The 13,780-nt window shown below is 39.5% G+C and overlaps 1 protein-coding gene across 1 annotated transcript in view; it reads left to right on the forward strand.

The window, feature by feature from the left end:
• MOBP (myelin associated oligodendrocyte basic protein) overlaps window positions 1–7,311 on the forward strand; it is a 66,685-nt gene extending 59,374 nt beyond the window's left edge. The window contains exon 7 of the mRNA XM_032271118.1: window positions 6,886–7,311. The gene's annotated coding sequence lies outside the window, so the exon portion shown is untranslated. The remainder of the gene's footprint in view (window positions 1–6,885) is intronic.
• The last annotated feature ends 6,469 nt before the right edge of the window (window positions 7,312–13,780 follow it).

Below are 13,780 nucleotides of genomic sequence, written 5' to 3' on the forward strand. Positions count from 1 at the left end.
AGATGGAGTTTCAGTCTTGTTGCCCAGGCTGGAATGCAATGGTGTGACCTTGGCTCACTGCAGTCTCCACCTCCCAGGTTCAAGTGATTCTTCTGCCTCAGCCTCCCTCCTGAGTAGCTGGGATTACAGGTGCCCACCACCCTGCCTGGCTAATTTTGTAGTTTTAATAGAGACGGGGTTTCACCATATTGGCCAGGCTGGTCTCGAACCCTGGACCTCAGGTGATCCATCTGCCTTGGTCTCCCAAAGTGTTGGGATTACAGGTGTGAGCCACCACACCTGGCCTACAATGCGTATTTCATGCCATGAACATGATGTCTCTGGAGTTTACCATTTATCTTTTAATTGGCAACTTTGATGCAGAATTGGGAAGAGAAGCACCCAATTGACTCTTATCAACTGGCACAGGCCAGCGCCAGTACACCACTGTATGTATCCATGGCCCTCTGTGAAGTTAGAGTTTACTACTAAAATTTCTGCTCCATAAATATACAAAGGCACTAGTAAGAGAAAAAATATAAAGAGAATATAAACTAAATTCAAACTGGGGGCCTCAAATGCAGAAAATTGACAGATAATATTTTTGTGACTTTGAAAAGTAGCATTTGTCTACAATTACCTTTTATTGTCTTTTTTTTTGTTTTTTTGAGATGGAGTTTTGCTCTTATTGCCCAGGTTGGAGTGCAATGGTGTGCGACATCAGCTCACTGCAACCTCTGCCTCCGGGGTTCAAGCAGTTCTCCTGCCTCAGCCTCCCAAGTAGCTGGGATTACAGGCATCACCACCATGCCCAGCTAACTTTTTGTATTTTTAGTAGAGATGGGATTTCGCCATGTTGGCCAGGCTGGTCTCGAACTCCTGACCTCAGGTGATCCACCTGCTTTGGCCTCCCAAAGTGTTGGGATTTCAGGCATGAGCCACTGCGCCTGGCCTATTACTATCATCTTTTATTAAGCAAACAGGTATCTATGTATCATACTAAGTGTTCTGAGCTCTTAGTTTCTTTGGTGTTCACCTAGATGGAGGCTGGGGCTTCCTCCTTTCAGATATTGGTGCTAACATGATGCTGATCAAAGAATTGATGGGACCTACACACTGTAAAGCTGGTTTCAGGATGGCTGAACTGAGGGTCAAGAAAGAAGAGAAGATACGAACTGCCTGAATTTTGGGATGGTGGCACTGAAATTATACTTGTGATTTGGTGTGACAATATATAGCTCTTTGTGGTTGTTAACATTAATGAAAACAAGAAAAATTAGTTGCCCAAAAGTTGAAAAAAATGAATTTATAAACTTTTTATTAGAGTAAGGCAAAGAACATATTAAAATAGAAGTAAATTAGAAATGTCAATAAGAACCCATGGACATTTTTTAAAAGGAGACTTTATCTGTTCGGTCCCTACAGTGATTTATGCTCTCGGATATTTTTGCTGTCATCCTGACAAATTCCAGTTGGAATGTGGAACAAGCTTATTTGTAGACCCAGTGCCAGTGGCTTCTAAAACAATTCTCTGAAAAGAGAAACCACTGCCCATTGGAAGGATAGTTGATTCCATACCTCGAGCTAGGGAAAATAATCAGAATTAGTCTGTGAATTCTAGATGTTGAGAGAAAGCAAGGTTGCATTAGGGCATCAGAGAGTCATTAAGTCCATAGGATGCAAAAAAGAAGATGAAATAAAATTGCCTGAAAAACGCACCTGAATTTCTGATGTTGTTTACTGAAAAGGCTGAGTATTGATAAATCCCAATTATGTGAGGTCTACACTTGAGAATTTATAACCAACAGTTTGAAAATGCAGGGTGTTGTTTTTTTCTATGAGGAGACAAAACAGTCAGAAGTGAGTATTGCAGGACATTATCACAGTGTCAAAGATCTTCGTGAAATGTGGTTCATTTGCTGGAAAATAATGCAAGCCTATTGGAGAGAATCAGGGTTTCTGTGTTGCTGCTAAGGATAACCTTAGGGGTTGTAAGTCACACTTTTTCCTTTGTCTGCCAGCAGCAGCTACACAGAGTACGCCTGCCTCTTCCCATGAAAGCCACGCTGAGTTTCATCAGCTAGTAGTGTCTGGGCACTGTTGCAAGTTATGTCATGTTGTTTATGGCCATTTATCCAACAGTGCTTTTTTCTGTGCAGGGGGCTCTGCAGCCTCATTCTATGCTATTTTTATTACCATGTGTCTGTGTGCCTCAGGTGGCAAAGCAGAACCAGCTTCTCTACCCTCGCAGGGCTCACTATGACTCACTGTAAGGGAAGAAAATCTTATAGATATCAGAAAATGTTAGGTAAGTGGACAATGATAAAGCACCAAGTGGTCACTATTAAAGAGAAAAACAGTAAGTTGGTGAAGGAGAGGTATCAAAGTTAGTTTAAAAAAAGTAATAGGAGAAATATAAAGGGACAGTACTCCACAAAAATTTAGATTGTAAGTGAACTTCTTCTCCTAAGGAGATTTAAAAATGAAATAAAGGAAATACATGAAGAAAGAAAGTAAAATGCTGAGGGGTAAATTTGATCATGAATACCTAAGGAAAAACATACTTACACTAAAACAACCAAATATACAAAAATCAAGTGGAAAAACAGGTCAATACAACACCAGTTGATGTCTATAAGCACTAAATGTATAAGAAGTGAAAAAAAAAATGGCCAGTTTAACACCAGCTGGTGCCCATAATAACATGTTTATTTGCAAAGTCTGCATTTTACACACATACTGTGGTTTACACAAAATTGGAAGGAAACCAACTAAGAACAGATCTGTCATCAACAGGATAGCACAGCACTGAACATGCGCAACTAGGCGGTCAAATCATTTTCCCCATAGGAGGCGGCAGGGGGAGCCTGATGCTAGCAAGAAGTGAGCAGCACTGAGGGATGGTCCAGAGGACAGCGTGATGGAGATGGGAACTGGGTGGTATCAAGCGAGGGATGCAGAAAGCAGGGCTTTGGTGTTGTATACATGCATAAATCCTGAATGGGTGTGTGAGAGCTCGGAGCCCTGCCATGGTCCGTGTTGCCTTCCTTAGTCACTTCCTGTTCTCTCCCATGTCACTGGGACAACACATCTAGGACTTACTAGCTAAAATGGGTTTGGAGCAATCAAGACAGCCTCCTGCTCCAAACAAACTGCTCTCCTTGCTCCTAACATTTATGAAGAAAAGGTGAGACTCCAGGATACAAAATCAATGTGCAAAAATCACAAGCATTCCTATACACCAATAACAGACTTAATGAGAGCCAAATCAGGAACGAACTGCCATTCACAATGCTACAAAGAGAATAAAATACCTAGGAATACAACTAACAAGGAACGTAAAGGACCTCTTCAAGGAGAACTACAAGCCACTGCTCAACGAAATAAGAGAGGACACAAATGGATGGAGAAACACTCCATGTTCATGGTTAGGAAGAATCAATATCGTGAAAATGGCCATACTGCCCAAAGTAATTTACAGATTCAACGCTATCCCCATCAAGCTACCAATGACCTTCTTCATAGAACTGGAAAAAAACACCTTAAACTTCATATGGAACCAAAAGAGAGCCCGCATAGCCAAGTCAATTCTAAGCAAAAAGAACAAAGCGGGAGGCATCACACTACAGGACTTCAAACTATACTACAAGGCTACAGTAATCAAAACAGCATGGTACTGGTACCAAAACAGAGATATAGCCCAATGGAACAGAACAGAGGCCTCAGAGGCAACACAGCATATCTACAACCATCCGATCTTTGACAAACCTGACAAAAACAAGCAATGGGGAAAGGAGTCCCTGTTTAATAGATGGTGTTGGGAAAACTGGCTAGCCATGTGCAGAAAGCAGAAACTGGATTCCTTCCTGACACCTTACACTAAAATTAACTCCAGATGGATTAAAGACTTAAACATAAGACCTAACACCATAAAAATCCTAGAAGAAAATCTAGGCAAAACCATTCAGGACATAGGCATAGGCAAGGACTTCATGACCAAAACACCAAAAGCATTGGCAACAAAAGCCAAAATAGACAAATGGGACCTAATCAAACTCCACAGCTGCTGCACAGCAAAAGAAACAGTCATTAGAGTGAATCAGCAACCAACAGAATGGGGAAAAAATTTTGCAGTCTACCCATCTGACAGAGGGCTGATATCCATAATTTACAAAGAACTAAAACAGATTTACAAGAAAAAAACAAGCCCATTCAGAAGTGGGCGAAGGATATGAACGGACACTTTACAAAAGAATACATACATGAGGCCAATAAACATATGAAAAAATGCTCATCATCACTGGTCATTAGAGAAATGCAAATCAAAACTACATTGAGATACTGTCTCACACCCGTTAGAATGACGATCATTAAAAAATCTGGAGACAACAGATGCTGGAGAGGATGTGGAGAAATAGGAACACTTTTACACTGTTGGTGGGAGTGTAAATTAGTTCAACCATTGTGGAAGAGAGTGTGGTGATTCCTTAAGGACCTGGAAATAGAAATTCCATTTGACCCAGCAATCCCATTACTGGGTATATATCCAAAGGATTATAAATCATTCTACTATAAGGACACATGCACATGAATGTTCATTGCAGCACTGTTTACAATAGCAAAGAACTGGAACGAACCCAAATGCCCATCGATGATAGACTGGACAGGGAAAATGTGGCACATATACACCATGGAATATTATGCAGCCATCAAAAATGATGAGTTTGTGTCCTTTGTAGGGACATGGATGAACCTGGAAACCATCATTCTCAGCAAACTGACACAAAAGCAGAAAATCAAACACCGCATGTTCTCACTCATAGGCGGGTGTTGAACAATGAGAACACATGGACACAGAGAGGGGAGCACTACACACTGGGGTCTGTTGGGGGGAAATGGGGGAGGGACAGTGAGGGATGGGGAGTTGGGGAGAGATATCATGGGGAGAAATGCCAGATATAGGTGAAGGGGAGGAAGGCAGCAAATCACACTGCCATGTGTGTACCTATGCAACAATCTTGCATGTTCTTCACATGTACCCCAAAACCTAAAATGCAATTAAAAAAAAAAAGGTGAGACTCCTGGAGAGAGGGTGAAAAGGGAGGCTGTCAACATAGGAGCATCTGTCCTTAACTGGCTCTTTAAATAACTGTAGGTAACGTGGGGATTTGGGACCTTCTGCTCTGGACACCACTGAAAACCTATTTCCTGGATGTATGTACAAAATCCAGAAGGCTCTATCTCTAGATCTTCAGCAAGTGGGAGTGACAGGGGCCTGGATGAGACAAGAGACTCATCTTGCCTTTGCAGACAGTGAATGTCAGCTTGAGGAGAAGAAAAGGTGGACTTCAGTGGTAATTACTGGGATGGGCTGATTTGTCAGCCTCACTGTGAACACCCAAAAACAACTTAGGAGTATGTTGAGGACTTCAAATTCCTCTCTTCACAGGTTGGGGACTTGAAGTCAATTTCTGTAGTCACAGGCAGGTGAGTTCATAGTCAAAATCATGTTCCATATCGAATTCACTAATGCCTGCTACTCACTCTTCGACCTCCCTGGCTTTGCTTCCTTACTCAGACATAAAGGATTTCTATCATGGAGCTTTTTGATGTTGCTCTGCTTCTTCCTGGCTCTTGGTATCAGTATCTGAACCTTATGGAGCCCATAAGGTTCCTGGGGACATACAGTGTCTCTGGAGGCAAGGAGATAATGCTGAGGAAATGGGAGACAAGAACTGAGGGGAGCAGCCCCTAAAGCACAGCGGCTCCAAGAGTGGCCCAAGTGGATGGAGCGTCCACTTGTCCACGAGTTCAAAGGTCCTCAACAGCACCAGAACAAACTCACCACGCAATGGACATTGTTAAGTGTTCAGGCACAGCCAACAATGCTTCCAACTGTTGTTTTTAGAAAAAAACTGAATTGTTCTCATCCAGCCCCTTAACTGTCACCACAGATCCTAAATACCATTTTCCCACTGCCATTGACATGTGTTAAAGATTTACTTTGCTATGCTCTGTTAGGTATTTTATAAGATCACATGTTACCTTGTTTAGCCATAATGCAATAGTAGCTTACAGATGAGAAAAAAAAAAAAAAAGATTTAGAGATCTACCTTAAAAGTGACACAGCTGACGTTCAGAGCACTTGAGATTCTGACACCCATGCAAACTCTGCTTCTCATTCCTTACTTCCTAGTAAATCTCAATGAATTGAAACTGCCTAGCATTCCCCTGCAGGGCTAGGGATCTTAGGGTGCTCTTCCTAACAGATGAATGGTTCCTGCTGTTGCCCTCTCCCCCATGTGAGTGGCCAGGATACTACTATGTGCTGTCTGGCCAGTGCTGGCGACTTGGTGAGTCACAGAGGTTTGTAGGGAAAGTGGCATAATGCAGTTACTCCACACTTGGACCTTTCAAATCCAGGCAGAACAAGACCAAATGTCAAAGGCCACAGCTTCAAATGGAATCTCTGTATTGAACAAAGTCCTGGTTCTCAACCTTTTCTGGTCAGGTTTTTGTTTGTGCTGGATCCTGATTCCCCCCAGATTTACTCCATCATCTTTCTCATTCAGCGTAATAAAATGCGGTCACCATTTACCGACCTAATACTATGTGCCAGACACTGAAGCCCTTTAGATGTTTAATTTTTACAAAACATTTTGAGATATATAGCCTTATTATCCAAACTTTATAGAGGAAATAAATCAGCCCCAAGACATTAGTAAGTGGCTCAAGATTTCAAATTAGCATGAAATGTGGCAGGGATTTGAACCAGCAGCCAGAATCACTGGCTTTCTTGACTTGCATATTGACCTGCCATCCCTGGGGTTCTTGATTCTGCTACCTTGTCTGACTCCGGACATTGACCACAGCTCTTCTTCTTTGTTTCATCTCAATGACTGACAGGCAACATGGGATCCTCAATTTCCAGCTACGGTTTTGTGTTTTTTGAACTGATGATGTCATTCAGCTGGACACTCCCTGACCTGGAAGTTTCCTGATCCCATTGGCAACACCACCCAAATGTTCTGGGCTTAATCTTTTGAAAAATAAATGGATTCCTTGTTCCTGCTGAAACCCACTTCAATATTGAAAGCCAGGACTAACTCTAAAGCCAGGCAGGACCTGAATTGGTATCTGCTGGGTCAATGTCTGTCTACACTATTTCCTACCTGTTAAAAGAGCTGTAGAAGCCCAACTATAAAATAGAGGCTTATTGTTCTTTGTGTCAATGGCATGTATTATTTTGACTATGCTAGGTTGAAGTAACAAATACACTCAAATTGATGAATAGCTCAAAGATAATAAAAGCGTGTGCCTTGGCTCAGGTGACAGTCCTGGGCAGCTGTGTAGGCCATGAGTTAACAAAACGTCCAGATTTGCTGGACACTTTTCCTCCAGACAGTCATTTCGCCTAGTTTAAAGAACAAGTTCTGGTTTATATTTAGAACAATGCCTGCTCATTTTCAGGGGAAGGGAAATGGTCAGATATGTATCATTTTTGCTCCATTCCCAAAGAGAAAATCAGCTCTTTTATGAGAGTTTCATAATTGGGTTTCCACTCAAGGACTTCCTGAAAAGAAATGCACCTGGATTTCCAATGTAAATATGTTTGTGTGAATCAGTAATCTTTTTCTTCTGTATGTCATAAGAAAACAACAGATGAGGTGTTTAATGCTAAAATGAAACACGATTTTAGCAAAACTAGAGACAGATAAAAGCTTCCAAAAATTAGGGCTTCAGGAAACGATTAAAAAAAAAGCACAGGAGCTGAAAATGCATGCTAAACAGCAAGCAGTGATAAACCTCAGAAAACACCAAAATGAACAAACAAAAAACTTAACAAAAGTACCCATCACCTGCACATGGACAGTTGGGAAAATCCAACTAATTCAATACTGGGAAAAATAAAAGGTAGCTGACCAGGCGTCAATGGAAAGGTATAATTTAAAAAGGCAGCAAAACCTATCAGATGAAGAATACCAGAAAAGCTTTGTAACCCAATATTTTGCCATGAGTTAAAAAAAAAAACCCTTAAGAAATCAATTGCCAATATGAAGAAACATTATCAAGTAGAAATGAAAGGACCCAAAGGAGGAGATAAAATGTGAGCTGTCAAAAACAAAAAATAAAAAGCAATACCTCAGTACAAAGCAAGCCTGCAACTCCCTCATTTATCTTTTAATTGGTAAATTTGATCAGTCAATAATATTTCTAAGCGTTCTGGCCAGGTCAAAACTACCTCAGGCAACCCCAAAGAGGGAGGGACAATGAACCCACAAGCCTTCTACAGAAGAAAATATGCAAAAAGTAAACAGACCACAAGCTACAAAACTTAGAAAGGAGAGAGCTTATACATTTAATAATAACAGAACAAAGGCCAATTGCATTTGTTATATTGCTAACTATAAATGGGTTCAATTAACCTACTAAATGAAAAAGATTTTCAAATTGGATCACAAAGCAAACTATACACAAGAGAAACATCTAGAGCAGAGTGATTCACCAAGACTAAAAAGAATGGGCAAAAGTGTATCTGAAAAATAACCCCCTTCACACACACACAAAAAGGTAAGAAAGGCCACAATCTTAATATCAAACAAATATTAGTTAATGCCAAAAACTATGAAATGAGACTAGTGCTCTTTATATAATACTAATATGCAATTGATACAAAGGTAATGAATATCTGTGCACAAATAACACCAACATTTATTAAACAGAAATTACAGGATATGAAAGGAAATGAAGATCAAAGTACAGCAGTAGTAGGCAAAAGATAAGCAAAGATGTAGAAGTCTTAATAACAAAAGTAGTAAGATAGATGTGATGTACAGGCATGAATCTATTATTCCTGTGAATATAAGTGACAATGGCAGATTTGAGAAAATGACCGTATATTATCCCTCAAATAAAACCTCAATAAATTCCACAATGGGAGAAAAAGAAGGAAACAAAGAAGAAATTAACAATAACAATGAAACTCAAAAGGATCTTTTCCCCTGGATATTAGAAACGTTACCATCACCATCACATCTCTCTCAAGCAATTTTTTTTGTTAAAGAGGAAATACAAACCAAAATTACAATATTTTGAGAAAACAAAGAAAATGAAAACACTACAAATCATAAGGAATACAGCTAAAGGTATGCTGAGATGAAAGTTAAAAGCCTTACGTTCTTGTGTCAGTCTGTTTGTGTTGCTATAAAGGAACACCTGAGCCTGGGTAATTTATAAAGAAAAGAGGTTTGTTTGCCTTATGGTTCTGCAAGCTGTACAGGAAGCATAGTGCTGGCATCTGTTTCTGGGAAGGCCTCAGGAAGCTTCTAATTATGGCAGAAAACAAAGGGGAGCCAGGGTATCAAATGGTGAGAGAGGGAGCAAGAGAGAGATGCTAGGCTCTTTCGAACCAGATCTAGTGGTAACTCACAGAGTGAGAACTCACTCGTTACTGCAGGAGGGCACCAATCCACTTATGAGGGGCCAACCCCTGTGGCCCAAACACCTTCCAGGGATCACATTTTAACATGAGATCTGGAGGGGAGAAATCATTAAAACCATATCGTTTCTCATATCAACGAAAAAATAAATAGTGAAAGTATACGAAATAAGCATCCCACTGAAAATGTTACAAAAAACCAGTAAAATAATCCAAAGAAATATAGAAGAAAAGAAAAATGAATATGAAAACAGAAATTAATGAAGTAGAAAAGTGAAAACTTAATAAATCTGAAAGTTTATTTCTTATTTTTTTCAAACCCAGATCTTTGATTCCATCTTGCAAGGATCCACACTGTACTCTGGAGCAGCCTCTGAGAGAGGCTGTCCCTACTGAGGAAGGAGAAAGATTGCCACAGCTGTGAGTCGGGAGCACATGTGGGCTCCCTTAGTGAAGATCCAAGGTCTCAGCTTCCAACCCACTAGTCAGAAAAGTCTGTTTAGTAGTTAGTGCCCACTCAGCTCCTCAGCTCCCTTCCTTCCTTCCTTCCTTCCTTCCTTCCTTCCTTCCTTCCTTCCTTCTTTTCTTCTTTCCTCTCTCCCTACTTTCTTTCTTTCTTCTTTCTCTCTTTTTCTTTCTTTTGTACCTATGTAAAGGAAAACCACTAGTTGATATAATAAAAGAAGAAACAGATTAATGAAATAAAAACTGATATGAGAAAAATAATGACAAAAACAAAAGATTAAAACAATCATGACAGACCACTTTTCTCAACTCTGAGGAAAATCTTTGAAAATCTGAGTAAAATGAAAATATTTTTAGAAAAATATAATTTACTAAAACTGACCCCAGAAGAAATAAGAGCATAAACACATTGTTTCAGTAGAATAAATAAAGTCACCAAAGGGCTGCTTCTTTAAGAACTCAGTTAGGCATGATAGTTTGACCATATAATTCCACCAAACTTTTAAGGAGCAGCAAATTTCAATGCTCTGTAAACTATTCTAGGGTTTAAAAGATAAAGAAGTCTCTCAAATATTATACCTGGAGATTATAACATTAATGCTAAAACCTGACAGAGATCTTGCATAAAATAAAAAGTACACGCAAGTTTCTCCTATGAATAATCATACAAAATCGTAGATATTAACAATCAGACTCCAACTCCCACATTTATATCTCCTGCCCAGATCCACTTCCTGGGCTTCAGAGAACCATAAATCCAACCATCCCACAGATCTCTCCGGTCAGCCTCCTCCTAAACAGATGTCATCCCTTTCTTCAACCTTGTTCCTCTTGCACTTGCAAGCCAGAAATCTGCAATCCCCTCTATATTCATACAGCTATTCAATTGCTAAAGCGTCTTGAGTTCCACTTCCTCATCGGTTTCATCTTCTCCCTCACCTGTCTGTGCTGTAAGTGTACCCTGAATTTCTGCAGTGGACTTTTAATTGGTATTGCGGGCTGCTGTGCTTCCTCTTAATTCTTGCCACGAAACGTTATCCAAGTGCTCTTTCCAAATTGAAGATGCAATCACACCTCTCCTCAGATTGAAATCCTTCATTTAGTCCCCAACCCATTTGGATAAAGTTCAAATCTTTTAGATGTAGCACACAAGGACCTTCATGGTTGTATTCCCTACTTCTCCAAACTCTGTCAGTGCTCCCCCGTGGGCTCTTATATGCCAGTGACACTGAAACTACCTGTGGTTTCCCAAATACTTCATGCTCTTGGTCATCTCTGCAACTCAGTTCATGCTATTTCCTTCCTCATGGAGCAGTTTCTTCAAACTTTTTGCTCATAAACTTAAAGTAAATTTAAAAAATTTATACCCCTGACATTTTAAATAAGTTTAAATAGTTGCAGACTATGATAGAATGTATTGTAAAAACTGACATTTTAAAGTAAAACTCTTATATCACTCTTCTATTGTGTTAAATGAAATCTAAATATCATAGGAACTTTATAATTCATTAAAATATATAGATAAGCTATACTTTCTTTCTTTTTAATTTAATTTTGAAACAGACTCTTGCTCTGTCGCCTAGGTTGGAGTGCAATGGCATGGTCTCGACTCACTGCAACCTCCGCCTCCGGGGTTCAAGCTATTCTCCTGCCTCAGCCTCCTGAGTAGTTAGGATTACAGGTGCCCAATTCCTTAACAGTTAGAAATTTTTTGTCAGTTCCCTTTTCCTCTGGACTAATGTTTTCATTTCACTCCTTTCATATTTTTTTCTAATGTAATATACTTACTGTTTTACGGTCAAATTTTAAGTTCTGGGGTACATGTGCAGAACATGCAGGCTTGTTACATAGGTATACACGTGCCATGGTGGTTTGCTACATCCATCCCCCCTGCCATCTACATTAGGTATTTCTCCTAATGGTATCCTTCCCCTATCCCCCAGCCCTCTGCTATCCCTTGCCTAACCCCCAACCCCCTGACAGGCCCCGTTGTGTGATGGTCCCCTCCCTGTGTCCATGTGTTCTTATTGTTCAACACCCACTTATGAGTGAGAACATGTGGTGTTTGGTTTTCTGTTCTTGTGTCAGTTTGCTGAGAATCATGGTTTTGAGCTTTATCCATGTCCCTGCAAAGGACACGAACTCATCATTTTTTATGGCTGCATAGTATTCCATGGTATTTTACAGTCTTTTATTCAGCATTCTATAACACTTCTGTGCAGAACACATATTATACAAAATAAAATTTCAAAATTTCTTGTGATTGAGTCATTATAATTATTAGGACTTTCACTTGATAAAACAATATAAATATACTGTATTTAAAACCTAGTCATTAAACCTAAGTTTGAAAATTTTAAAAATCAGGACCATATATTTCATTAAGATGAAAATAACTATTTTTTCAATTACTACACATTTCTGTCGATAAATACTAATTATACTCAGACCAAGGCAGAATTAAGCATGAGTTTCTTTTCTTTCTTCTTCTTCTTCTTCTGTTTTTTTTTTTTTAGGCAGGGTTTCATTTTGTCACACAGGCTCACTGCATCCTCTAACTCCTGGGCTCAAAGGATCCTCCCCCTCAGCCTCATGAGTAGCTAGGACTACAGGTGCATGTCACCATGTCTGGCAAATTTTTAAATTTTTTTGAAGAGACAGAGTCTTGCTGTGTTGCCCAAGCTGGCCTCAAATTCTTGGCCTTATGTGATCCTCCCTCCTTGGCCTCCCAGGGCACAGGGATTACAGGTGTGAGCCACTGAGCCTGGATTTATCTTTTGTTTTTATATAGAAAAGCACTGATCAGCCTCATTCATATAAATAGATTTTTAAAAAGTTTTTCAAAGATCATTGTTGCTTGATTTTTTGAAAACTTGAATTACAAATTAAAAGTTATATTATGATCTATCAACCAAAATTATTTTTTAAGGATCTAGTAGTAGTCAGTTCCATGAAAATTTCCTTTCATTTTATCAAAAGCAAAGAATAGAAAGCCACCTGAGTTACAAAAAGTTTGTAGATTAGCGAACATTTACTTCCTTGCCCTCACATTGATATTTTACATAATCTCTTGTTTGTGTTATAGTTGGTGAGTGTGGCAGGCTCTAAGATGGTCCCCAGTGATCCCCTCCTCCTAGTGGTCATGCCCTTGTGCAGCTCCCCCACTTAGGTGTGGGCTGGCTCATTGACTTGCTTCTCGCCAATAGACTACAGCAAAAGTGAGAGGATGGACCATGATAAGGTTATGTAAGATCGTGACTTATTTCTTTCTGTCTTTGTTTCTCTCTTGCAATACTGGGGAGGGTTGGAGGACTGACCTCACCTCCAGCCAACAGTCACCAAGGTACTGAGATCCTTAGTCCAACAATACTTGAGAAGCTGAATCTTGCCAACAATCATGAAAGTGAGCTTGGAAATGGATTCTTTTTCAGTCAGTTCATCATGTGAAACCCCAGCTTACACTAGAGAATATGGTGATTGCCACCTCATGGAGACTGTGAGGTCAAGGGCCCAGTTAAGCCATGCCTAGATTCCTGACCTGTAGGAACTATAAGATAATAAATGTGTCTTGTTTTCACCAGCTAAATCTAGTGGTAATTTGTTTCACAGCAAAAGTAGACAACTAATACAGTAGGAAATACAAATAATCAAAAGAAAAAAACTAGTTATTAAAATTGGAAAGGAGGATAGAAAACTATTTCTAGATGATACTAGGAAAACTAGTGCTATCAAGTGAAAACTATGTACTACCAACAATAAGAAGAGTTCAGAGTAAGATTGTTAGATGCAAAATTAATATACAGAAATCAATAGCTTTTAAGCTGACAACTTGATATAAAATAAAAATGTACACTATAAAACCATTTACAATAGCAACAAAATAATAAAATGCCTACA

Source organism: Sapajus apella, unplaced genomic scaffold (genome assembly GCF_009761245.1).
Source record: "Sapajus apella isolate SASKATOON/1434 unplaced genomic scaffold, GSC_monkey_1.0 scaffold4, whole genome shotgun sequence".
NCBI lineage: Eukaryota > Metazoa > Chordata > Mammalia > Primates > Cebidae > Sapajus > Sapajus apella.